General features: G+C 46.9%; 1 long non-coding RNA gene across 1 annotated transcript; it reads left to right on the top strand.

Moving 5' to 3' along the window:
• Window positions 1–1,819: 1,819 nt before the first annotated feature.
• On the top strand, window positions 1,820–25,291 carry LOC126527829 (uncharacterized). Its single transcript, XR_011890162.1, has 3 exons — window positions 1,820–2,015; window positions 14,364–14,586; window positions 23,445–25,291. It is a non-coding gene; the product is annotated as an uncharacterized lncRNA (long non-coding RNA).
• The last annotated feature ends 337 nt before the right edge of the window (window positions 25,292–25,628 follow it).

Raw genomic sequence — 25,628 nt, 5'->3', positions numbered from 1 at the left:
CTGTGCCTCGAGAAGTCTGCGGCCGTTACAGCAGGGCTGAGGGGGACGCTTGAGTAGTGGGCACTTTTTACCAGAGTGTCCGCCTCTTCATTCCCCGGGATCCCCACGTGTGCCGGTAGCCAATGCAGAGCCTAAGCTCCCGCCTAAGCTCCCGGCCAGCATCACACATGGGACGGCTGTGTGGCCTCTATAAGGAGGTCATAGGGGACACGCCTGCAAACGCTGTGGAGCCTCGCCCACCAATCCCTATCTCGACGGAGCTGCCAGGTGTCTCGAAGAACCGTTCCCCAACATGTGCCCTACAGCAGACGGCAGCCTCTCTCCTCCAAGAGAGACTTGGGGACGACCTTCACATCTTCGTCGACGGATCCGTGATACCGGAGACTGGCTCATCCACAAGGAGCAAAGGACGCGCTGCGAGCCTTTTCTCCTTTCTGGCTTGTGCGACCCGCTGCGGCGCTGCTTGAATGTGCAGCCGTCTCGTGCTGCGGAGCGATTCGGAAATGTTTTATCTCTTTCTCCATGAAATTTACGTGATATGACCTCACGCGAGGATGTCGAAAAGCTGCTGGTCCAGTATTAACTACAGAATGCATAAATTCCCCTGGACTGCGCAAGCTTGCTGCGTGCATCATCAGCCATAGCCTATGTGTGTGTTGTTGACTATTATGGCGGTATCGGTGAGCAACGGTGTCCGTGAATTGCCGGTGTAATCTGGAGAGCATTTTCACTATCTGAACGTTTGACGTAAGAACTAAATCACAGGCGCGCTCGTGTACGGACAACCTAAGACAGCCACGAAACATTTATGCGCCAATCGTCGTATCGCCAATCGTCAGCCACGGGCACTGTTGTCGCGCACATAAGGTGACGTAGACTAGAACTTACAATGGTATAAGTACGTTACCCTCCTGCACGAGGCTGATGGCGTTGCTAAACGCAGCAATCACGGCCTTCCGTAAGCCAGCATGACACATACAAGGTGTTTCAGCGAACACTTCAAAAATTTTTGACAGGTTGCCTGTGGCAGATAGCTCTATTCTAGTTTATGACGTACAATGCTCGACGCGGGGAACACTAGCTGCACAAAATGTTTAAACGCCAAATAAACTAAGTAAAAAAACTCCCTAGTTAACTTTAACTAATTACCTTTTGAGGCATATTGCAATCTACAAATTATAGCCATGGATATCGCAAGGCTGATCCAATTCGAACGAATTCTCACGACGACACCAGTTTCGAGATATTAATTCCCAAACTCTGCGGAGAAATGTATTGGCTTGTATTTAGTCACCTGTATTACGGACCTGCAAATATCATGCCGGGGTCTAATCCGGACCTGACTAAAGGCTGGGCCCGACTCTAGCTCGAAGCTCCTAGGCCCAAGCCCGGCGTGGGCCCAAGTCAAAAATTGCTTACCGGACAGAAGCACATTCGGCAGGTCAGGCCTGGCTTTAGGGATTGCCCGGGGTCGTGCAATGCTCCAGCAGATAGTATTTACATGAACGTTCACAACACCACAGTTAAATATATTTATAGAACTGTTTTCGACAAGGAACCATAAATCATGATTATGTTCTTTTTTTTGTGCTATAGAAATGACTATTACGCAAAATCGGCGCATTGGCGGAGTACAGGTATAAGCGTTACGTTTTAATGACGGATAGCGAAGAACAGTGCTGTGAAAAAAATTAGGAGAGAAATGGATATTCTAGTCAATAAAAACATGAAAACTATTCCTTTTTCATTGCAAGGCCACAACATTTATATCGTCTCTTCCTCTTGTGTCCCTTAATGTTTCAGGATGTTTGTGGGCGAACAATATAGATGAGCAGCAAAAGCTCCTCAACAAGCTCTTTGGTGGAGTAATGTACAACAGATTCCCGCTGAAAGACATGTATTTCGCTGTACGCCCAGATGGAGCACCGAATACCAGTACGCTGTACCGCTTCAACTTGACGAACGGACTGCTACTCAACATTGGCCACTTTCTCAAGCCAAAATACAAAAAAGAGGTTTGCATTTTTATCCTTTCAGTGTCTGCTTGGATGTACGAAGCGCAAAAATGCATGCATTCTTAGTGTGAACCCTGAGTTTATATATTTACGTCTCGATTCGAACAGGCAATGAAAATATTTAAAGCCTAACATTCTTTGCAAAGCCTCGCGAACTTTCCTGACGATGACGGGAAAAAGTTGCGGAATGAAACCTCGGCTCACCAGTACTTGCTGATATGCCAATGCCAGATATCTCTAAGATGATCGCCGCCTGTGCCACATTGCATTGCCACATTGGTCGCATGCGTGTCTGCTTGGCCGCGCATGCGGCCGAGCAGACGCGATACGGCTGCGTTAGGATATGTTGAAACGTGGATGATTCGGTTGAGTCAAGGGCCTTTGTTACGGCCATGAACTGAAATTGCGATAACACAGAAACTAACACAAGTGCATGCATTTATGCTCTTTATGCATTTAAACAGAGATTCGCCTTATGCAGATTTCAAGAGTGCGCGTTCTATCTGTCACTCTTTCTTTTTTTTTTGTCTGAAGTAGGAGTGGAAAACTCCTATCGTTCGACAAGATAGAACTGATACATACGTTTGATGTAATAGCCCTGCGGAAACCCGCAAGGTGGAAAGAAGTAATTAATAAAGGAAAAATCAGACCTTCCACCGTTCGTAGCAACTCCTACAAAGGAAACCCATACAGGTCCCTGGAAAGAAAATACTCGCAGTTGAAGAAAAATTCCTCCTCGTCCGGCACTCAAACCTGGGACCACCACCTTTCTGGGGCAACCACTCTACCATCTGAGCTAGCCAGGCGGCTAGCAGATGGCAAGGCGAAGCGAAATTTGTCAACTCGAAGCAAAGGCGAGTTTGTTGTAATAGTTGTGCGGAAACCCGCAACATGGAGGGAAACTATAAAGGGAAAATTAGACATCCACCTGTTCGCAGCAATTGCTACAAAGGAAACCCATATGGGATCCTCGAAAGAAAAGCCTCGCAGTTCAAGAAAAATTTGTCCTAGTACGGGACTCGGACCCGGGACCACCGCCCTTCCCGGACAGTCACTCTACCATCTCGGCTAACCAGGCAGTGAGCAGATAGCAGGGCGAAGTCGAATTTGTCAACAACTCATTCTTTCTTCAATTTTGCTTCAACTGCGAGGCTTTTCTTTCGAGGAACCCGTATGGGGCTGATGCCTGATTTCGCCTCTGTTAACTGATGGATACGACTAGCATGCCTGAGGTGCGAAGGAAAGTAAAAGCTTGGTTAGTGATCCAACCGGACTTATCACTTACAGAGTCGAGATCCTTAAAATGCAGAAGCGTCAACGTATAATGAGAAGTCCTTGCACGACTATAGCTTATCATCCGAAGTTTCGTTTCGTGTACCGGTGTTCTTATGTTACGGTTATTCCTTACATGGATACAAACTCATTTTTTCTAGCTGTTTTTTTTTTCTTTGGCAAAGTATTTGTTCAGCAAATATAAACTCTTTTCGTACCACGTTCTGAATTAAGCAATCCTTTAAAAAAGGAACACATATCGTCAGAAATTGCTTATTGGCTTCCTGTATAGACACCTCCCACTTATGCGCACCGCAATATGATAGTTGAAATTTCTCACAGTCTTTTTTTTTTTTGCAGAATGTTCCCACACATCATTTCTCCACTAACACAAAGATCCAACAAAATAATAAAATTGTTGCATCACATAGGGGAACAAAGCTTTCTGTAAATGAGGGAAGCATATCTAATTGATCTTCTCAATTTTATTTTTTATAGTATTACTCGAGTAGATGACGAAAAATATTATCAATCATGAATTGTTGTCTATGACTACGGCGCGAAAACCTATGTGTTGCGTGCTACGAACTTGAGAGAGTGGCAGAACTGGATGCATTTGCTGTTAGGCTTACACAAAATTTACCAGGGTCTTGCTCTGAAAAGTGGTGTTCTCTTGAGTAACCCTCAGTTTTCAATTTGGTCGGCTTTGTAAGTCATTTAACATGAAGCAGAATACAATATGAAAAACAATTTGGGTGAAATGCATATTTCTATTTTCCTGAGACTGCATTAACATGTGACGGTCCATGTATACCTACAAAACATTTGAGTAACCATGTAATAAAATAACTTTATTTTAAAAATGCAGCTGAATTTTCTCATTTTAAATGCAAGCCTTGTTCATTCAGCCATAATCGTAGCAGACAGGCGTGCCGTGGATAACTTGCCCTGCTCAAGTTTCTAGTGTCACGACATATGTACGTTTGATTTAGGCTCGGATTTCTAGAAAATAGAACCACCAAAATCAGAGAGGTACTTGTGCTTGAAAAATATGCTTCTTAAAAAAGAATCATGTACATGATTGATGTGTACTGTTACGTTTCGCCTACAACGCGCGGTAATGCCGGCGCGGATGCAACGGACGCCGGGGCTTCGTTCAAAGCGGCGGACATTTTGGCTCGTTCGACGCCGCCGCAACGCCTCCCCGCCAAGCGTGTCCAGGCGTGTTTCAGTGCCACGTGTCTTCGTGTGTGCGTGTGTGTGTGTGTGCCAACGCTTGTCAAAGCGCGGCAGCCGGGGAGCGGAGCTCCCCAAGTGAGGAGCCAGGAGGTCTGTCCGTCGGCGGGTTCACGATGCGTCACTACACTCGTCTCAACATGTCTCTCAACTCGTCCGTGCTCCGCCGTCGCGTGGGCTCCGTGCTCCGCCGTCGCGTGGGCTCCGTGCTCCGCCGTCGCGTGGGCTCCGTGCTCCGCCGTCGCGTGGGCTCCTCCCGTGACCTTCCTTCTTGCCCACGACGCCGAGAGTATAAGAGCAGCTGCCCCCGGACGCCGAGAGGGACGCTCCGATTTGTTCTGTTGAAGTTACGTGCTCTCCCGTCTCTCCACTTCGGTCGACCTGACCGGCCGCTCTTTTGCGTTGTTAGAATAAACAAGTTGTTCTGTTACCAGTCTACTCTTGCTTCGCCGGGACCTTCGGATGCTTCCAGTGCCCCAGGCCGCCAGGCCAACGCTACCCTTGGGGCTTGCGACCCATTTGCAATAACGGGCGTCAGCACCGAGACCCCAACAGCTGGTTGCCAGCGGTGAGATCGCGACAACGGAGGCCAGCAGCGAAGAGATGCGGTTGAATGTATGCTGAGCAGCACAACGACCATCCGGGAGCAGTGCAACGAGCCCTGTGTGATGACTGGTTGCCTGCAGCGGAACGACTGCGCTGAATTCTTGGCTGCGAGGTTTGGTGAGTGCGGGACTTTCTTCTTCTGAGTTTTGCCAGGCTTTTGTTAGTGTCAGAAACAGAGCTGGTAATTGTGGTTGTCGTTGCTGCCGGGTTAGTTTGCGGCAAGACAATAGTAGGCAGTAGAGAAAGCAGCATTCAGAGCAGCCATGGATTTGAAGTCGTTGCGCAAACCGAAATTGCTGGAGCTTGCAAGAGAGTTGGGTCGGGATGTCTCAGACAAACTCAGAAAACCAGAACTGCTAAGGGCTATTCTTGAGTTAGAAGCTGAGGATGACGAGCTGTCGGAATGCCTTGAGACCATTGAGGAGAGGGAGCAAAAAGAGAAACAGGAGCGCGAACTTAAAGAGCAAAAAGAGAAACACGAGCGCCAACTTAATGAACAGAAAGAGAAAGATGAGCGCGAACGAAAAGAACAAAAAGAGAAAGAAAAAGAAGAGCGCGACCGTCAACACGCTTTGGAAATGAAGCGTCTCGAGGTAGAGATGGAACGCGCTCGTAATGGAAGTCAGGCACACGGTGCAGGAGAACGAGTATTGTTCAAAATGACTGACCTGATGCGGCCGTTTAAGCTTGGAGAGGACATTGGTTTGTTCCTGGTTAACTTTGAGCGAACGTGCGAGAAGCAGGGGTTCTCTCGGGAAACGTGGCCGCAGCGCTTGCTCACTTTGCTACCCGGCGAGGCGGCCGACGTAGTCGCTCGCTTGAATAGAGAGGAGGCAGAGGATTTCGACAAAGTGAAATCGAGTCTGCTAAAAAAGTACCGGCTGTCAGCGGAGGCGTTCCGTCGGAAGTTTCGGGAAAATGAGAAAGGCAAAAGTGAGTCATATACAGAGTTTGCCTACAGGCTTATGTCAAACATGCAGGAGTGGCTCAAAGAAGAGAAAGCGTTTGGTGAGCACGAGAAAGTTCTGCAGTGTTTCGGGCTAGAACAGTTTTATAGTCGGTTACCTGAGAACGTGCGGTACTGGGTCTTGGATAGGCCAGACGTTAGTACGGTGGCTCGAGCCGCTGAGCTAGCCGAGGAGCTTGTGACGCGTCGGGCTCGTGGAGCTAAGGACGGTCAAAAGGGTGAATTTGGCTCCAAGTTTGAGAGGCCAAAGTTCACGCCCATGAGAAAGCGGTTCGAGACGAGGCGAGCGCGCGTGTGTTATACGTGCCAGAAGCCGGGTCACTTTTCGGCGCAGTGTCCGACCGAACGTAAGGAGACGGCGGCAACCGAAGCCGAACGCAGAAAGCGGTTCGAGACGAGGCAAGCGCGCGTTTGTTATACGTGCCAGAAGCCGGGTCACTTTTCGGCGCAGTGTCCAGAAACAAAAACAAAAGTCGTGTTTTTGTCTTTATGCAGCACTGACGAGAACATGAAGCTTCTCGAGCCTTACATGCGAGACCTCCTCGTGAACGGGAAAGAGTGCCGAGTGCTTCGCGATTCCGCAGCTACAATGGATGTAGTTCACCCCTCTTACGTAGAACCCGATATGTTCACGGGCGAGTGCGCATGGATCAAGCAAGCAGTGGAAGCTCATAGCGTGTGTCTGCCGGTAGCAAAAGTGCTTATTGAAGGACCTTTCGGAGCACTTGAGACGGAGGCCGCAGTGTCATCTATGCTGCCCCCCCAGTACCCGTACCTATTTTCGAACAGGTCCGATCACCTCCTGCGCGAGAAGGGGCTTTTGTTTGGTGAGGCTAGCGTTCAGGCCTTAACCAGATCGAAGGTTCGGGAGCTCGCTGCAAAGGCGGTAGTTGCGGGGCCGACGTTGTTGAACGATGAGAAAGGGTCAGAGGCGCAGCAAGCTGGTATTCAGAGCACGCCCGAACTGAATAAAATTGAGCCTGTAGCGTTAAAGGCACCAGATACTGGAGAGGAAATTCCCGATGCGGGAAAGTTAAAAGAGCTTCCGGTCGAGCTTCCGGGACTAGGCTCAGTGACGAACAGGAAAGACACCGATCAATTCATTAGTGACTTAATAAGTAAAGCATCGCTGTCGCCTGAGCAGAAAACCGAATTACACCAGCTCTTACAAGAGTTTCAAGGTCTGTTCTCTGAGAGGCCTGGTAGGACTTCTGTCCTTACTCATGACATAGAACTTACCTCCCCAGAGCCAGTACGATCCAAGGCGTACCGGGTGTCACCCCGCCAGAGCGATATTATGGAGGCTGAGGTAAAGAAAATGCTACAGCTCGGTGTTATTGAAGCGGGTGAGAGTGATTATACCTCCCCTTTGATTTTAGTTGAGGTACCGGGCAAGGAACCTCGTCCTTGCGTCGACTACCGCAGGCTTAATTCCATCACTAAGGATCAAATTTATCCGATCCCTAACATCGAGGAGCGCCTTGAGAGAGTGAGTAGCGCTCAGTTTATTTCCACCCTAGATCTTGTCAGGGGTTATTGGCAGGTTCCACTTACAGAAGAGGCTAGTAGGTATGCGGCGTTCATTTCACCAATGGGGACATTCCGTCCTAAAGTTTTGAGTTTTGGTTTGAAGAACGCGCCATACTGCTTTTCAAGCCTCATGGATAAAGTGTTGCGGGGACAGCTAGAATTCGCTTTACCGTATCTAGACGACGTAGCGATATTCTCCGCATCCTGGCCTGAGCATATGGCGCACTTGCGGGCAGTGCTAACCCGCCTGCGCGATGCGGGCTTGACAGTCAAGGCTCCCAAGTGCCAGTTAGCACAGGCCGAGGTTGTCTACCTCGGACACGTGATTGGTCGGGGTCGTCGCCGCCCCTCTGAAATAAAGGTGGCCGCTGTGCGAGACTTCCCGCAACCGCGCACGAAGACCGATATTCGGTCGTTCTTAGGTGTCGCCGGCTACTATCAGAGGTACATCCCCAGGTACTCTGATATCGCGGCTCCCCTAACGGATGCTCTAAGAAAGACAGAGCCGCAAACAGTCGTCTGGGATGAGACAAAGGAAAGAGCTTTTAGCGCCCTAAAGAGCGCCCTAACAAGCCAGCCTGTGCTACGATCGCCCGACTACACAAAAGGGTTCGTTGTTCAGTGCGATGCTAGTGAGCGAGGCATGGGCGTTGTACTGTGCCAACGGGAAAATGGAGAAGTAGAACACCCCGTCCTGTATGCTAGTCGTAAGCTGACGAGTCGTGAGCAGGCGTATAGCGCCACCGAGAAAGAGTGTGCGTGTATCGTGTGGGCCGTTCAGAAATTGTCATGTTACCTAGCTGGCTCGAGGTTTATCATTGAGACGGATCACTGCCCTCTCCAATGGCTGCAGACCATCTCTCCCAAAAATGGCCGCCTCCTGCGCTGGAGCCTCGCTTTGCAACAATATTCCTTTGAGGTGCGTTACAAAAAGGGGAGTCTCAACGGTAACGCCGATGGCTTAAGTCGAAGCCCCTAACGTGGGAATCAGCCTCAAAATTGCTTGTTACTGATGTTTTTCTTCCTGAGGCAGGATTTTTAACCTATTGCTTTCGTGTAGTGTTTCAAAGTGATGATGTGCTTTCTAGTGCAATTTTCCGATTTGTGGACGCGTTCTGAGTGCTGCTAAACTACTGTAAGGAACTAGGCAGCAGTATAAAAGGGGAAAGAGCCTGGCAGGGCTTAGTGAGGGTTGTGCCGTGCTTGCTGACTGAGCGGTTGACTTTCGGCGTAGTTCTAACGCTTGCCGGAAACGAGAACAAAAATGTCAACTCTCCCGAAGTCACTTTGCAGTGTCCTGTGTGAACCTGAACGTGAGAACGAGGCCTTCTCTGTGCGCTGCGCTGGAGAAACGCCAAAGGACGCCCGACTTCGGTTATGAGCATCATCGAGCGACATCCCTCCGGACAGCGGATGCAGTCCCCTGACCATCGGGATCTCCTTCCCCCGGCGGGGCGGTCTGTTACGTTTCGCCTACAACGCGCGGTAATGCCGGCGCGGATGCAACGGACGCCGGGGCTTCGTTCAAAGCGGCGGACATTTTGGCCCGTTCGACGCCGCCGCAACGCCTCCCCGCCAAGCGTGTCCAGGCGTGTTTCAGTGCCACGTGTCTTCGTGTGTGCGTGTGTGTGTGTGTGCCAACGCTTGTCAAAGCGCGGCAGCCGGGGAGCGGAGCTCCCCAAGTGAGGAGCCAGGAGGTCTGTCCGTCGGCGGGTTGACGATGCGTCACTACACTCGTCTCAACATGTCTCTCAGCTCGTCCGTGCTCCGCCGTCGCGTGGGCTCCGTGCTCCGCCGTCGCGTGGGCTCCGTGCTCCGCCGTCGCGTGGGCTCCTCCCGTGACCTTCCTTCTTGCCCACGACGCCGAGAGTATAAGAGCAGCTGCCCCCGGACGCCGAGAGGGACGCTCCGATTTGTTCTGTTGAAGTTACGTGCTCTCCCGTCTCTCCACTTCGGTCGACCTGACCGGCCGCTCTTTTGCGTTGTTAGAATAAACAAGTTGTTCTGTTACCAGTCTACTCTTGCTTCGCCGGGACCTTCGGATGCTTCCAGTGCCCCAGGCCGCCAGGCCAACGCTACCCTTGGGGCTTGCGACCCATTTGCAATAACGGGCGTCAGCACCGAGACCCCAACAGTACAGACAGTGCTACAGCAAGAAATTCTATTCAGAACAAACACGCGAATGTGAATAATTGTGAGGGAGCAAAATGTGAATACTATAAAGACTCCATTAGGTTGCCAAAGTGGCATCTGGCATGCGGAGCGGCGTGTTCGTCATTTGTGTGTCAATCCAAAAGCTGAGTTTTGACAGCCACACGTTAAACACATTCATCAAACTCTTATTATTCCCAACATTTCGTTCTAGCTAAATGGGCCTGATTTGATCTATGCTATCTAGACAACAGTTTGTAGGCAACCTTATTGCCAACAAATATTGGAAAGACATTGTATAATGTTTTAGTAACCATGGACCTTGGAGAATATAAGCAATTGTGCTTTTCTGACAGATGCACTTTTTCTGCGGCCTTGCTACCTCACTCTAAGAAAAGTTTACACCATTTGAGTCGTATCTCGCCACACAACAATATATGTCATCTGTCTTGTCCGCATTTCCTTCCTTTAACGCGGTGGGCACAGTACTTCCCAGTAACAAACGGCATGCGCGTTATCAGCATGACATAACATTGCCGACAGGGAAGTAGCGCGCGCGGCGTTTTCAAGCAAGGAAACTCAAGCAAAGCCGATGACGATTATTGCTGTGACAGATATACACCCCAAAGCGTGTATGCTTCGTTTAGAGTGGTCCCTCTCTCCATCACGGGTACCTACACTGCCTGGTTAATTTCGAAGAATAATATCTTTTTTTTTTTCGTCACTACTGTCTATCAGTAGAAGTACGTCGTCATTTACTTTTGAGTACATCTTGGATAGGTCACCAGTGCATAGTGGGTACCAATATCATGGTGTCATCTTCAGTGATTTTCTTGGTCATTGCACATCTATATTTTATAGTATACTTTGGAAAAAAAAACCCGGGCGCTTGTATCGCCTCCTATATATACTCTGTTGTAGATTTTTGTAGTGTATATACATCATGTTGTAAAGTGCCCTATTTCACCTATTCTTGGATATGCTGCTGCTATTGATTTGGTGTCCTTATAAACAGTGCGAACTAGACTAAATTGGGTCACTTAAGAAGAATGCTGCTACATGCAATTGCCGCCATTCATCCATGATTTCTCACCTTCTTAGGGTTTGCTTTTTTTTCGCCTCAAGTCTCTTTTCTCAAAACGCGTTGGTGAGCTCCTGCATTGCATTATTATACATCTTTGTTGTCAAAAACAAATTTTAAAGGTACTTTGGTCTTTAGGACGAATAAGTTACTTCACTTTAACGCCAAGCCTTTCTGCGCACGTAAAAGTGTTCTACAAAAATTCACTGAAAATTAGCATTTGATATCAGCTGTCGCACGTTTCTTGACACTGGGCCAGATTTAGAACATGCTAAACTACGTTCCCATTTTGCAAGAACTTCGTCTCCGTGGTATTTTTTTTTTTGAATTTTATGCACGTACAGGTGCGAATATTTGTTTATAAATTATTTTTCTTATATGTGTGTTTGACTTGACACTTTAGGCTTCTTTTAACCAAAGGACCAGGCAGGATTTCGTAAAGGCTACTCAACAATAGACCATATTCACGCTTTCATTCAGGTGATATAGAAATGTGCGGAATATAACCAACCCTTATATACAGGTTTCATTGATTGCGAGAATTCGTTTGATTCACTCGAATCCTCAGTCGCTATGCAGGCATTACGGAATCAGGGTGTAGACGTGCCGCTTGTAAAAATACTGAAAGATATCCATAGCGGCTCCAAAGCCACCGTAGTCCTCCATAAAGACAGCAACAAAATCCCAATAAAGAAGGGCATCAGACAGGGAGGTACGACCTCCCCAATGCTATTCACAGGGTGATGACAGGAAGTATTTAGAGGTCTGGATTGGGAATAACGGGGGATAAGAGTTAATGGGGAATACCTTAGTAACTTGCGATTCGCTGATGATATCGCCTCGCTTAGTATCTCAGTGGACCAATTGCACTGCATGCTCACTGACCTGGAGAGGCAAAGCAGAAGGGTGGATCTAAAAATTATTCTGCAGAAAACTAGTGCTTAACAGTCTCGGAAGAGAACGGCAGCTTACAATAGGTAGCGAGGCACTGGAAGTGGTAAGGGAATACATCTACTTAGGACAGGTAGTGACCGCAGATCCGGATCATGAGACTGAAATAATCAGAAGAATAAGAATGGGCTAGGGTGCATTTGGCAGGCATTCTCAGATCATGAACAGCAGGTTGCCATTATCCCTCAAGAGAAGAGTGTATAACAGCTGTGTCTTACCAGTACTCATGTACGGGGCACAAACCTGGAGGCTTAGGAAAAGGGTTCTACTTGAATTCAGGACGGCACAACGAGCTATGGAAAGAACAACGATGGGTGTAACGTTAAGGGATAAGAAAAAAGCAGATTGCGTGAGGTAACAAACGCGAGTTAATGACATCTTAGTTGAAATAAAGAAAAAGAAATGGGCATGGGCAGGACATGTAATGAGGAGGGAAGATAATCGATGGTCATTAAGTGTTACGGACTAGATTCCGAGGGAAGGGAAGCGTAGCAGAGGGCGGCAGAAAGTTCGGTGGGCGGATGAGATTAAGAAGTTCGCCGGGACAACATGACCACAATTAGCACATGACAGGTGTAGTTGGAGCAGTATGGGAGAGGCCTTTGCCCTGCAGTGGGCGTATCCAGGATGACGATGATGATGATGGTGGTGGTGGTGGTGGTGGTGGTGGTGGTGATGATGATGACTGTGTTTTACTTCAACGATAGCCACAAACTGGGTTGCGGTGTCAATTCGCAAATATACATTGTACCAATTATTGAATAATGAGAATCTTGAAAGATTATCGGATGATGAGACGGTATTTTTCGTTAGTGAGATCAGTAAAAAGAACCTCGTCTGTGTTTCAACTATTTGATGCAGCAATCCCTATTGGCCAAAATTCTGTAATAAAACTATTATATCCGCCATTACCTAAGAAGAGAACGCTGCATTGGAGAAATTTTGGAGCCATTGTGCGAACTAAATGTGGCCAAGGACCAACTAGAGCATGTCATGCGACTTTGCTGGAGAGAGAAAAAAATATTTGAGATCTCTGGAACCGAGGAACGTCTTTGAACGCAACAGCACAACATACAGGGCAATACTAGTAGCACCCCAGACGCAGAGCTGGCGTTCTGCGTATTTGTATCCCCGTCGCACGTTCCCACCTTTTGCAATGTTCTTTTTCAGGATATTAACAACTTCCCCAGATACAAACAATCACGCAGAATGCAGTACTATGTTCGCTGCTTAAATTAATTGATACTATTATTTCGGATCGGGGATGCACGAAATCCTACGTGCCATTGCATATGTATTGCGAATTTGTTCTACGCTAGGATGGGGGGACCCATGATCTTATCACCGAAAGCGTAAGTAATTCACCTTTTCTCAAGCGCAGCACGTCTTCTAATGAAAAATACGTTCCTAATATGTTTCGACGTTTGCACTCGATCTTCTGTGCATTACACTGTAGAGAATGTTAACATTTGCAAGCGGTGCTGCCATGGTGGCAATGTATATAACAGGAAGAAATACGTCACTTATGTCACGGCGGCATGCACTGGTGCTTTTCTTCAGTGGGGTTCGCTTTTGAGCGAGTTGGTAATGCATTCTGAAAGTTCCGGGGAGCGGAAATATTGAAAGTAAAGAAGGAAAGTAAGATAAGCAGAGCTGTCTTGTCTGCCATACATGTCATGTATTTCTTGCCGCTTTTGCACACACGGCACCGTGTGCAATAAGGTCCAGCGTGTTGTGTCATCTCCTTGTGGGATACAAAGCGAGAATTATGTTTTAAGGAGCTGCCAGCACTGCTACAGAAACAGAACAGCACCATTTTCATTTTCAACCATTTGCTACACTCGCATGCCCCTTTATAACTCTAAAACTTATAACTTTATAGTTTATAACTTTATAACTCAAAGCCCCTTTATAACTTCATTCCGTTTTGAAAACCGCAACTTACTTTGACCTGTAGCTTTACTCAAGGGTTGATTTGGAAAGCACCAAAAGTATTTCGACAGAAAACAATCAATCGCGCATATATTACCGTAAATAGCTACCAATGTATCAGAAAACGCGAGCCGAAATATGATACACCTAAATCACGACAGAACAATTTCGGATAGCCTGGTCCGCACTAGTTGTGGGATTATCTCTGGCTTCAGCGTACAGTCCCTAGAGCGCTCACATGCCGCTGCTTCCCTCCTATGGTATAAGTAAACACGATTGTAAATACAGACCAAAATTCGTTTATAGAAAATTTTCTACCACGTTAACTGCATTACCACTGTTAAATGGCATGCTGTGAACAGTAAATTCTTGTTGCGAAATAGGTCCACATTGGTTGTCGACATCTGTAACACAAGTAGATCGGTCTCTACAGTACATATTCCTGCTACTGCGCATATCTTTATATAGAAAAGCACCGTGATTCACTGCTTTACATGCAGCTTATAATGTTTTGTTTGCTGTGAAGGTTGTGATAAAACTATATATTTCACTTCAAAACTACATATATCCTGTGGAAAAGCTGTATTTCATTGCATGCCCCACTCTCTTTTCTTTTCCACAGACATGCCACGCCGAATGGAAAGGAGATGTCTTGACTGCAAGGTGCCGTTTTGATATCAAGCACGCCTCCATTTCATATGATGTCATGATGTCCGTCGGACGCCCTGTGGTGCAGGAGTTCAAGCTCGTAGCGTTGATCAGCGAGTTCATATTCGGCAGACATCACAACCCTTGCGTGCTGACCATGTTCATTTACCACCGCAAGGGATGTACCGGCAACATGTGTATGACAAGTTATTCCATGCTGCTCTTAAGTCGGACAAAATTTCTAGTGTTGCTTTCATTTTCTGTTTCTTTGAGCCCGAACGTTTGGTCAACCGCAGTTACTGCAGTCTCAGAGTATATGCCATTTTAATACCCTAAAGAAGCCCGTACGTTTAAGTTTTGGTTTGTACACGGCGATTCCCAAAAGCGAGAATTACGCGCAAACTGGCAGTGTGGGGTAACGTTAGTGCTTGCTGTGCAATGTCAGGGCGAGTGAACTGACGCGAACAACTCCAATGCGAAACATCTCGGAGTTGAAAAGTTTAGAATAACACATTACGCTATAAGGGAACGAGAGAAAAAAATATGTTGATAATTTGATCGGAGTTAAGGCAGGTCTGAGCGGGGTCCTAAGTCCAGGCCTCTACTGGCTCCTGCGGCTTGCTGAGCTTGGTTCAGGAGGGCCGAATGGCTCCCCTGATCGTCGTTTACGAGCAGTGCCTCCTACTGCCGTACGAAGTCCGTGACCACTAGAAAAGGTGAGTTGACGTTGCTTAACCGAGCTGTACATACCCACGTTTTGTGGGCCAGCGTGAGTTCTGCGCCGCACCACGGGCAGGTGTCCGTGTAATATGTCTGGTGCTTCATTGTGCAAGAGATTTAAATGTGCGTATGAATTGGTTTGTATGCGACGCCAGTCTTGGGCTTGTCTTCTATTTAGTTTGGAGTCTCTCCCTGCTCTGATTCTTTAACATGTCCCGCCTGCGGACGAAGGTTCCTCCAGAGTTCTGGCCGCTGCTCAGATGTTGCTTCCTCGTGGTATGCGGTCTGCCATTTCGTTCCCATCCAGTTCATTGTGCGCGGGATACAACGTAATGCCTGATCCAGGTCAAGTCGAGAGCCGAGTATTCTTTGGGCGGTGTCCGGTAGCATTCCCCGCATGAATAGTCGACACGCTCCCTGCGAGCCTGTAAGCCCATGAGCCGAGTGACCCTTGAAGTCGGCGTCTCGAATAGCCAGCTCTATTGCCGTTCCTTCTGCTGTGTATACCCAGGTAGTCTTAACCGTCGTGGCTATCGTGGTCACTCTGTTGGTTGCGGCGATCGCGTAGAAGTCCCTGCAGTGGTTGCACTCGCGTCCGTGTAGTAGGCGGCCGGGTCCTTGTCGAATCGCTTCTGCAGAGTCCTCGTACTGGCGTGTCTGCGGCCTGCGTGGTTTCTGGCACTCATATTTCTTGGTGTGGGTGAGATAGGGACGTGCTTCCTCAAATCTGGTGATAACCAGTGTGTTTCATCTCCGCAGAACAGGGGTTGAGCCTTCTATACCAGTCTTTGGAGAATGGAGCAGCCCTGGCGCTTTGAGCTCAGCCTTTCTCTATGCAATATCATAACTGCAGTGGCATATTCTTCATATTTGTTGTTAATAACCAACCGCTCCAGGCGATCCGTGCTGACTGTGTTCTGGAGTCCCCGAACAGATTTGTGTGCCGTTCTGAGAAGTGTGTTCACATTCTTCATTTCAGTTTGGTTATGTTTTAGAATGGCAGGTCCTGAGTGATCCGGCTAATCGCAAATGCTTGCACAAGCGTAATAGTTTCTTCTTCCACGAGCCCGTTGCGGCTGCGTCCGACTCACCATATCATACGTCCCACACTCTTAACGGTTGGTTTTAAGCTCCGAATTGTGGCGTTGACTTGCCATTCTCTTGGATAAGTAAGCCAGGCCCTCTCATTTGTGTGACTTCACGAATGGCCTGGTCGTCGAGATATAAGTCTATCCTTGGTGTGACAGCTTTCTTATGACGCATGCTGCGTTTTCGCGTGAACTCAGATTTTTCGGGTGCGCAAGTCATACCTGCGTGCTTGGGGAAATTTACTACCTTGTCTATGGCCTCCTGTAATAGGTCTTGTTTTTCTCCATAGGAACATTGGTGTGCCCACAACATTATGTCATCAGCGCAAATTGTACATCCGAGGTCGCGAGCTTGCTCGAGGTCTAGTGCCGGTCGCCTCATCCCGACGTTGAAAAGGAGCGGTGACGAGATTGAGCCCTGTGGAGTTCCTTGGTTGGGCATTGCAAATACGTCAGAGCGCGTACTGCCCCACCCAATCGTTGCCTTCCTATCGCGAAGGAAGGTAAGTACGTAGCGAAACACCCTTCTTCAACAACCTATGTCTTCCACACCTTCGAGGATTGCTTCGTGAGATATCGTGTCACACTTTTTTGACATCGAGCGCCACAACTTTCCTGGCTTCTTTGTTCGTTGCAGGTCCAAAACTTCGTCGCGAAGCATACGAAAGGTGTCATGTGCCGACACGTGTGGCCTGAAGGCGAGCACAGAGTTGGGAAAAAGTTCATTCCGCTCGATGTAGTTGTTCAGTCCTGTTTGGAAAACCTTCTCAAAACGTTTCCCTGCACACGACGTGAGCGATATTGGTCGTAAGTATTGCAGATCTCAGGGTTTGGCCGGTTTCGGTATCAGTCTGATAGTAGCCTCTTTCCATTCTTCCGGCAGTGCCCCGTTGTCGGATCATACATTATCGTTGAAGTAGGTCATAAGCTGCCTCAGTGATTCCTGACTCAGGTTGCGCAGCATCGCATTTGAAATGTGGTCCGGAGCCGGTGCAGTGTTCTTCCGGAAAGATTGAGCGGCTGCATAAAGCTCGGCCGTTATTATGGGTGCGTCCAAATCCGCGCTGTCTGGTCCCTCATAGTTGTATGGCACTGATATTGTGTCCGGTTGTACTTAAATTGAGGACGACGCAACGAGCTATGGAAAGAACAACGATGGGTGTAACGTTAAGGGATAAGAAAAGAGCGGATTTGGTGTGGGAACAAACGCGAGTTAATGACGTCTTAGTTGAGATCAAAGAAAAAGAAATGGGCATGGGTAGGACATGTAATGAGGAGGGAAGATAACCGATGGTCATTAACGGTTACGGACTCGATTCCAAGGGAAGCGAAGCATAGCAGTGGGCGGCAGAAAGTTAGATGGACGGATGAGATTAGGAAGTTTTGCAGGAACAACTTGGCCACAATTAGTACATGACCGGGGTACTTGGAGAAGTATGGTAAAGGCCTTTGCCCTGCAGTGGGCGTAACCAGGCTGATGATGATGATGATGATGATGATGATGATGATGATGATGATGATGATGATGATGTGTCCGGTATTCCTATGTAGACGCTCGTAAGGTCCTCAATGAGGGCATCGATCGTGCCATCGTATTCACTTTCAATTAATTTCAGTGTTCTGTTTGTATTGGTCCGTGTGCCTGTCGGATCTATCATGCGCAGAATAGCCCATGTTCGCTTTGTGCTAAGCAATCCTTTGAGTGCATCACAAAACTGAAGGCGATTGGTGTCTTGCAGCTGCTGCGTCTAATCACTGGCCTCCTGCGCAAGCCCGGCTATCCTGATCCTGAGTTTTCTGTTTGTCTCTGTTTCTTCCAACGTTTGGTCAGACATCTCCGTGTTTCCCACAACTGTAGTAGGTGCCTGTCTACTGCCGGTGTTTCGACCGTTGTCGACATTTCCCGTGTAGTGCTTCTGTGTATTGACCTGATTATTTCCGTTCATTCTGTAGGACTATTTTACTGGTGTGTTCTACCCTTGCTTCTGTCTATAAGCTGTAAAATTGTTTACGGTGGTTTTTCCTAATCTGTGGCGAACCCGGGTCGTGTTGACTCAGACACTAATGATGCAGTGCTCACTGCCAAGGTCTTCGCCTTGGTTGGTCCAGGTAACACCTCTGTCATTGTTGCTTAATGTTAGGCCCAGCGTGGTGTCTTTTACTACACTGTTTCCCATTCTGGTTGGTTCACCTGGTCGCGTCAGGAGGACCAGCTCATGCTCCTCCGTGAGGTCGGCTAGCCTTTGGCCCTTAGGTGTGCCTTGATCATAGCCACAATCAGAGTGCGGAGCGTCAAAGTTCCCTAGGATAATTGCCCAATCGTTTCTTTTCCCTTTCCGTAATGGGGCCGTCACTAGCACGTCGAACTTTGCCTTTGTGTCTCTAGGTGGTCTGTAGACGTTGTGAATAACAGTTTTCGGTTTGAAGCATTTACATGGCCAGACCGTGAGAACCTGATTTTAGACACCGCAGTTAGGGACGTTGTCCACACTCGCCGCTATGTCCGCCCGTGTGAGAGCTGCTATCTGAGGATGGTCAGGGTGCGCGTGAATCTTGTATCCTCTGAGGTTTGGTATGCTCTTGCCTAGTTTTTGTGTGCATATGATATCCGGGGGAACAGGCGTCGCACCTATAAAACGCAAAAGTGTTGCTTGCTTAGTTCTAAGAATCCTGCAGTACCACTGCAAGACCTCGAGGTTTTCGGCTACTCGCGTGTGGCTATTAGCCAGCTATATTAGTTTCGCTGTCGGTCAGCTCTCTCTCTTTAGGCCTGCGTGTAGGAGTTCCTGGGCTAGCAATTTTTCGTTTGCTCGCTCCCTCTTTCGTGGTGTGAGGAATGATAGAATGATTTCGTATGGTCGTTGTAGCTGGTGAGGAGATCGCGTTCCGCAGGTGCATCTGCGCTGTTTCCGGCATGGTTGGCAAGGCCTCGTGCTACGGAGTTAGTTGAGGTTGGCGAACGTACGAATGTACGTCGCTGGCTTGCGCTGGGGACTAGACGAGAGTGATTTAATTTTCGGGTGAGTGAGGGGCTTGGTGTAGCATGCGTAGCGCTTGTCGCAAAATACGACCTTTTATGTAATGGCTGATTGCCGTCCGGGAATCGTTCACGATGATGTGGCAGTCCGGATTGAGGGTGGCCACGGCGATGTCCACTTCCTCGGCCGCCTCGGCGTTTTGGGTTACGATGCTTGGCGAATATTTGAACGAGCCGACTACTGCGGTAGCCACCGTGAAGCGGTGCCCTTCTTGATATTCAGCTGCGTCGATTGAGGTGACGCCCGTGGTGTCGCCATAGGCTTTACTGAGGGAGGCAGCCCTGGCCTTCTGACGTTTTTATTGTAGGCCGTGTGCATGAGAGAGAAATTTATTTCCAGAAACGGCTAGAGACCGGTCTGAGCTACTCTACACTGGGGAAACGGGTCGCGGAGGAAAGCGACCGATGAATGATGACAATGATAGGAGGAGGATGTGCGTATATACAAGTTCACAACGTTGCGGCATCTCTAAAGCCCTGCGTTCAGCCTAGTGGCTTGGAGAAAGGCTATAGCGGCACTTGTTATGAGGACTACACTGTTTCTATATGGGTGCCACTTCTATATATTGGGCACTTGACTTAGACCACCCTCTCCGCCCTTCTGTCATTGCAAATTATCTCTCTCTATCTCTTTCAAACTAGTTTACAAACACTAAGGTCCCGAATGCAACCTAGTTGGTGATGTAACAGCTCCTAAAGAAATAGCGCAAACAAAGGTACATGGCGAAAGACGAAGTAAACAAGCACAGGGTTCTTTGTGTTCGTTTGCCACATGCCCTGTCACACCTTTTGCATTGTTTCGTTGAAAGATGTCACTTGTGGTATGACTGGTGTCGTGGTACGCTGGCGTGTAATCACGGGGCACGTCGCATATAAAAGGCTGAACATGTCTAAAGGCAACAGCTGCGTGCCAATATTTAAAGAACATGTGGGCAGCCGAAGACACGACAACAGTTCTTCGCTTCCGTGAGGGACTACCCTTGGGTTGGTAGAACCTAAAACTTTTCCAACCGGTTCTTATTCCTGGTGCACAATTAGCCCTTCGTTCTAGGTCAAAATAACCCGGGGCCTGCCCATACCAAAACCTTAACTTCGCCAAACGTAGCCGGTGAGCTATCAAGACATATCCGCTTTGAACGAATTAGGAGGTGGCTCCAGTTTCAGAATATGCGTTCCCAAAATGTGCAATAGAATGCACTGGTGTTCCTGTTGCATATCAGATTCAATGATTACAAAAGTGTATTGTTTAAACAAAGGAAGTAAAACATTCGTGATTTTCCCCACAGCTTTGCTCGCGCTTCCCTCAATACTGGTGCTGGTTTCAAAGTTTGTCGCAGCTTGACGTACCTTCGCAGCTCACTGGCTTCAATTCTTGAATTGCAATACTTGACCAAGAGCAACCAGTTAAAAAAGTGATACATCATCAACTACGTTTTTTTATTTTTATTGCGATAGAAATTATACTAACCATCAAGGAGTATTTTTGCTGTCAGCGTCGGCGTCGCCGTGAGGTTGTGTATAATGTTCAAGGGCGATACATCGCCATGGGGCGCCGTATGCCTTGTGTGCGAGTGAAAGCGTGTTAGAATGAGGCGGCTATTCCGGATTCCGTCACGTGGAAGGCATCGCGGGGGGGGGGAGGGAAGGGGGAAAGGGGGAGGGGTGTTTTACTCCTGTCGGCCCGGGCCACTGTACGCGCCCGGCCATGCCGCTGTACACTGAAAGCCATCTGCGACGGGTACAGAATCCGCGTTTCTATGTGTTTTCACAGCATAGTTCGCCCTGATGCGAGCGGCTGCACGAAGGTCCACTCGCTCGTTGCTGCTGCCGCGTTTCCTCACTGCAGCGTTTTGACAGCGAGTTTCCGCTGTCATCGAGTGAAATGCGTTGATTGGCACGAGAGCGTGACATTATGATTGTTAATTCAGTTACTATGCCTCTGTTAACAAATTTCTATGGCCGATACAAGTACTACCGTTACTTCGTATAGCTGTCCACTTATTTGCTATCGCAATCGAGCCCTTTGGGCAAAACTGCGACTTTTTTGTAAGAGATGTCTGCTCAGTAAGTAGATTTGGGTATATGCCAAAGCTGGTGTTTAATGGTACATTGATAAACGCATAATACAGCATAGGTGGTTAGCGTCAGTTTTGCGCAATTTTACGTACTTGTGTCTATGTCCGTGCAGCGCGCTGCCCTGCATTCCAGGAGAGTCTTGTCCGGACCAAACATGAGTACGCTGAATTTGCGCTACATTAGTGTGAATGAAGTTTATGACACTCACTTGAGATGATTCAGAATACTTCCGTTAAGGGCGTACAGTTTCGTTACGACTGTAGTGCTAGTGAACACAAATAAACGTAGGGCCTTACAAACCTATCGCATCTCTGTACAGGGTCATATTTGTCAATTTATTATACATTGTAACATTACCGCAACCTGCACGTGTAAATAAATGTGACCGCGCTGTTCATGTCACCCAGATGGTCACGTTCATGAGCTTGAAGCTCTACATTGCGGAGACGATATCTTATTTAGTTCATATCTGCCCTGCAACGTCAACATATGAAATTGCCTTGGTTCACCACTAAGCCCCATTGAAAATCACGACGCATTTTTAGGCAGTACTAGCAAACACTCAGCGAATACAAACCTTTTGTGTATTAGCACGGCGTTTTCTTTTATCAGGTCGTTATATATATTATTTTTTTAGCTAGCCTTAACTTTTCGTCGTAGTGTTTGTGTTCTAGAATAACTTTGGTAGGCGTAAAGCAATATCGCGTTTTCCGTTTATAATTCATTACTAGTAACGACATTTTCTACTCACTTTCCTCTATAATATGTTTGGTCATGAGAACCCATAACGTAGCCCGCGTCTCTATTTGCAACACTCACCACCTGAGAGGAGAGCTGCTGCGGGCTTATTAGTTGCTACGGCCTATCTTATATTGTTGTAGCGCAAGCTGAAACAGGACATGCCCTACCAACAAGCCCCTATAGCTATCCTCATTAGTTGCTGACAGCTTAACGGCATGCTTGCTAGCGCGTTCGCTTGTAAGCAAAGCATTATTGCAAATCACGAATGGTTCCTGATCTTCAACAGCTACTGCTAACTCAGACATCACAGAGTTTTGCATAACTCGCCTTCGAGTGCCTTCTGTGGCACCTGATTTATTTCTTTTCTTGGCCTGTTCTTGTTTAGCTTTATGGACGTCATGTCATGCCTGCCAGGATTATAATCTTCGCGGAATGTTCTACGCAGTCTGCATCGTGTCATTCTTAAGCGCCGAAGAACGAAAAATAGCGTTATAACTTCTGCAAAGCTTCATCGGTTTCACACCAATAACAAGTGGCATGGCGCACAGGTTCTCCTACAGCATATATCAGCTCACAGTGTTGAGTAATGCGGTGAGCGCATAGCACACCTACCGCAGGAATCTCGAGCTTTCATTATAATGAGGGTACAATTAACATATTCGATAAACACACAAAAGCAAGCAAGACAAAGTAAGTTTTGTGACTAATCGTTAACAATTCTACAACGACAAATGTCGCAGATTGCATATTAGACGCGAGTTATTCCCTACTTCTAGCTCAGAAAAACGAGACTACTACTGTAGGAAAGCTTGCACACTTGCATTTTTTATAACGATCACTGATTATACTAGCACACACATGTCCAGTACTGCGGAAGCATTTCTGAGACTAAATAGATGCTGAACAAGTCAAATTCATGCCAGCTGAAAGCAGGCAGTTACGCTATGCGAAGGCAACTACAAAAGAGAAGAAACGGTAATAAACACGTGTTCCGTATAATAAAAACATTATGCCACCTTCGAACTAAGTAAGAGTCTCATTACCAAAAATTGTGCCAATTTGAATGAACGTATTGAATGGGAGGAAGTATTAAAGCAAAGCATTTTTCTAAAACTACAAATATAGCCCAAATATTTATATAGAGCGTGAATACAGCCATTAACCAAGCTAAAGGTAAAAAGCCAAATAATAAATCACCATGTGACCAGACCCCATGCCTTCAGAGCAACTGACTATTGAACAAGTAATTGTTACGCTTTCTCACTCGCCGTGTAAATGAAATGCGTTATGTAGTGGTATGTGTTTAACGCTGTGGGACTATTCTTTGCGAAAGCTCTGCCTTGTTATAGCCGTCATTGGTTCCACAATTTAATAAGAGTTCCTTTCTTTACAGGCGATATACGACAGTGCCACATTACGGAATTCATGTTGGCTGCGATCACGTTTCCCACATTCCGGATGTTCGACTACCCTCCGTTTAAAGCCAATGCGAGTCTAGCAGATGCAGTGTTTGAGAACTTCGAAGTGAAATTGTACACTGAGGTTAGACTTAATGTGATGCGAACCATTACCTCTAAATGTCGCGAAGAACTGCCTAAAAGAAACATAAACTAACGCGTGTTTTGAATTTATTCTTGAAGTATAAATAACGTTTCAGTTTAAAAATGATCAAAACTGCACGTTTCAGGAGGAGGGCAAAATGCAATCTTTGACAAAGTCAATACTGTCATCAACATGTGTAACGTTTGAGAGTCAACACCAGCGTGACTGCACGACAAAGAGAAGATACGCTTCCGAGGCCTTTATCCGGAGCACTTTTCACCAACACAAATTCTTCATCACCCTTAGGCGACACCTGCAGAGAAGTTATTTACCACCTCATATTGAGCATCAACGACTTGGTAACACTGTTTTTCTATACTGTAAAATGTGTACACATCTGAATAAGCTGTTTAATACATGTGTTGCTCCAAAGAAAATGTATACCCGTAATCGATAGCGCAACCTCCATTTTCTTATCGGTGGTATGTCGTCAATTTAACCCACAATGCGCTTGCACTTTAATTGATTGACCCTTCGCTGGCATTCCTCTATACAAATACGTGTATGCTATTCCCCGACAGAATTATTTGCAGTCTATATGAAAGGTAACTATATCATTGATATGATTACCTGCTGCACCTTGAAAGCAGTATTGTTAATCTGACGAAGAAAATAAGGGTCACTGAAAGAGGTAGGGCGTAGTTACTCCGGGAACTGTTGGTTGGGATTCTCGTTTCCGCGATGAAAACAGAGACTACAATCACCTCTTTCAATGCCGATGGTATGTTTCCTGTCAGCCAGATAATGTTGTAGGCAGACAACAGCGTCATCTGGGTGTCAGGGAGAGGGTGATTTCACCATTATGTATATGATTCCATCAGTTCAAGGTGCACATCTCTCACAGCCAACCAAACAAGCTCTGAACTCGGCAGCCCTAAAAGGAAGGTTGTACGCTTCATTGCCTCTACATTTGCTGTTCGATGCTTTTTTTCTGCTCTCTGTTTTTGATTCTGTAATGACTGTGGATAGTTCGCAGAGCTAGACACACGCTGGAAATGTGGTCCGAGAGTGCTGGTCAGGTCTTGTATGCTGTTGCCTTGATCATCGACGAAAGGCAAGAGGTCAACAGTACTTCTTGTTTCTGTTCGTATACGCTTTAGCCCTAACAATGCGGTTTGAAATCCAAGGCCTACTGACTAATTTTTGGGGCCTCTTCCATACTTTCGCTTCTTTCTCTAGAAATTTATGCTGATGATGTATTTTTCCGAGCTTCCTGGTTAGAAATACGTCGCGTTCATCTGCCTTGCGATTTGACGTGCTTGAAGTTAATGATGCGACAACTGGAATCTTCGGATGCAACTTTCCATCGAGGTGGATGCGGGAGGAATTCATGTTCCGCTAATGTTCTGAGGCTGATGGAAATGTAATCACTCCCACAAGGGTTTGTAACTACGTCCATTTGTAGGCATAGCAAAAGTGTGGCAGATCAGGTAACTAAATCTATCGCAGAGTAAGTGTCATGTTCTGTAAACATGTTGTTGAAGTTCTTTGAGAGTTGGGGATGAAAAACCTATTGTCATCTAGGTATTACTAATATAATCAGCCTAGTATTATTGATAATAGTATTGATTTTATAGTAATATTTTCAACTAAAATGGTAATAAAATTGATCACTCAATATGATAGGAAATGTGTTCCTTCGAAATCTGATGCACCGACGACAATCTCATTTGTGATTGTCTTGTTTCTTTTCCATAGTAGCGTACTGTGATGTTTTAGACATTTGTTTAGGACTTCATCATGCAGTGAATATTTTCCTGTAGTATCGTTCTTTGATTTTCCGAGGTCTGCAGCTATTTACGAGTTCTTTCTAAAATACATTCATAATATTTAAATTTCGGTTTCCGTAAAAAAAGTTAGTATTAAAGATTTATATTTGAAATGTAATGTAAAAATAAACATTTGCACGTAGCGCATACCTATGTACAGTGCGTGAAGCTTATTCAGCATATTTAAAAAAACATATTCGATGAAT

This window comes from Dermacentor andersoni, chromosome 9 (assembly GCF_023375885.2).
Source record: "Dermacentor andersoni chromosome 9, qqDerAnde1_hic_scaffold, whole genome shotgun sequence".
Taxonomy (NCBI): domain Eukaryota; kingdom Metazoa; phylum Arthropoda; class Arachnida; order Ixodida; family Ixodidae; genus Dermacentor; species Dermacentor andersoni.
This window is presented reverse-complemented; position numbering and strand designations above follow the sequence as displayed.